Genomic DNA, 2506 nt, shown 5'->3' with positions numbered 1-2506 from the left:
CACTATTCTAGGTCTCTTGTGGTTCTAAATTAATTTTAGGTTTGTTTTCTCTAATTCTGTGAGACATGCTATTGGAAGTTTGATCTGAATTGCATTAGATTTGTGTAACAGTTTTGGAAGTATGGCTGTCTCACTATATTGGCTCTTCCAAGCCAAGAACAAAGGGTATCTTTCCATTTTATGAAACCCTCTTCAATCTCCTTTTTCACAGTACTGTAGTTTTCATTGTAGAATCCTTTTACTTCCCTCATTACGCTGATTCCTATATATTTCTCTTTTGTTAATGCTATCATGAAAGGTATTGTTTCCATAATTTTTTTCTCAATAAGTTTGTTATTCATGTACAAGAAGGCTACTCATTTTTCAAGTGTTGACATTGTATTCAGCTACACTACTGAATTGACTTGTTTTTTTTTTTGTTTTGTTTTTTTTTTTACTTGTTAAATTTAGTGGGGTTTTTGTTTGTTTTGGTTTTTTTTTGGTAGAACCGGGGATTGAACTCAGACCCTTGCGCTTGCCAGGGAAGCACTTATTCTACTGAGCCGTCTCCTCTGTAGAATGTCATGTCATTTGCAAATAATTATGATTTAACTTGCTTTCCTATCATTATTCTTTTGTCTAATTGCTTTAGAAATATGTTGAATAAGAGTAGAGATAGTGGAAATGCACTTTTTCCTGATTTTAGAATAAAAACTTTCAGTTTTTATTCATTTAGTATGATGTTGGCTGTTGGTTTGTCAGTGATAACTTTTATCAGATTAAGATCATCTATTGAGGGGCCAGGGAAATGGCTCAGTGGAATAAGCGCTTCCCTGGCAGGCGCAAGGACCTGAGTTCGATCCCCGGTTCCGAAAAAAAAAAAAAAAATCATCTATTGAAATTTTCTGTAGGGTTTTTATTTTTTATTTTTTTATTTTTTTGGTGGAACCAGGGCTTGAACTCAGGCCTTCGCACTTGCCAGGGAAGTGCTTATTCCACTGAGCCATCACCCTGGCCCCTCTGTAGGGTTTTTATCATAAAAGGGTGCTGGAACTTATTATCAAAAGTTTTTTTTCCATCTGTGACATGATCATATTTCTGACCTTGGCTCTGTTAATAGTATTACATTTGTTGACTTCTTTATGTTGAACCATCCCTACATCCCTCGAATGAATCCCACTTGGTCATGGTGTATAATCTTCTGGATGATTTGCTGCATTCTGTTTGCCAGTATCTTACTGAGGATTATTGCATCTATGTTCATTGGGGAAATTGGCCTGTAATTGTCTTTCTTTCTTAGTTGGGTCCTTCTCTAGTTTTGGTATTAGGGTAATGCTTGCTTCCATGACTGAATTTGGGAGTATTGCTTTCCTTTCAATTTCATTAAAGAGTTTGAGAAGTAGTCGTGTTAGGTCTTCTCTAAATTTCAAATAGAATTCAACAGTGAATCCATCAGGTCCTGGGCTTTTCTTTGTGGGTAGGTTTTTAATTACATCTTTGATTTCATTGATATTGGATTATTTAGATTTTTTATATCTTCTTGATTGAGCTTTGGTAACTCATATATATCTAGGAATCTGTCCATTCCTTCTGCATTTTCCAGGTTGTTAGAATATAAGTTTTCAAGGCAGGTATGGATGATCTGGATTTCTGTAGAGTCTATTGTGATTTCACCCTTTTCATTCCTAATTGTGTGTATTTCAGGCTTGTCTTTTTATTTTATTTTATTGAGAAATAAATATGAATGAGACAGTTTTAAAGCTGAATAATAGGACAATTTCGAAAATCAATACATTGTACATTGTTATCTTCTTAGTGGTTATCCATAGTACAAGAAGCAGAAAGGATATCCTATCCAAACACTATTAGTATACCTCTTTCTTCTCATTGAATTAAGCGAAAGCAGCTGTATATCTATCCTAGCTATTTTATATATATAAATACAAACTGATCTTTCCTTTGTAGCCCCCTTTTTTTGTTTAGTCCTGTCAGAGGTGGATATTCTTTTGGCATCTAAAAACTATAGGTGTTTGAATTCAGCAAAACAATCCAACACTGTCTAGCAGTCTATAATATTACTGGGTTGGGGCTGGTGAGATGGCTCAGTGGTCTAAAGCACCTACTTAGAACAAGCTAAGCTAAGCAAAACACAGGGACCGCGGTTCAATCCCCGGCACCACATGCCAGCCAGGCCCGCCCCCTGGTGGGCTGAGCTGGCCACACACACACTAAATAAACAAATAAATAAATATTTTAAAAAAAAATATTACTGGGTTATCCTCAGAAGTTATTGACTTGAGCCTTTTACAGCTCATCGTATTAATATGTCTTTACTTTATATACCTCGTTTTTATACTTTTCTTCTGGGTGGTTAAGACCAAGATAAAGCAAGACCTATATAGCAAGAAATGTAACTTTTGTATCTGATATGGTCAGTCAAGTACCCTTAGGATTTATCCCATAACCTTGTACTGCACTTTGTAGATCCTTTGTCAAGTGTCAGCCATGAGGATGAGTCATGGCCATT

Source organism: Octodon degus, unplaced genomic scaffold (assembly GCF_000260255.1).
Source record: "Octodon degus isolate 3935 unplaced genomic scaffold, OctDeg1.0 scaffold00016, whole genome shotgun sequence".
Classification (NCBI taxonomy): Eukaryota; Metazoa; Chordata; class Mammalia; order Rodentia; family Octodontidae; genus Octodon; species Octodon degus.
This window is presented reverse-complemented; position numbering follows the sequence as displayed.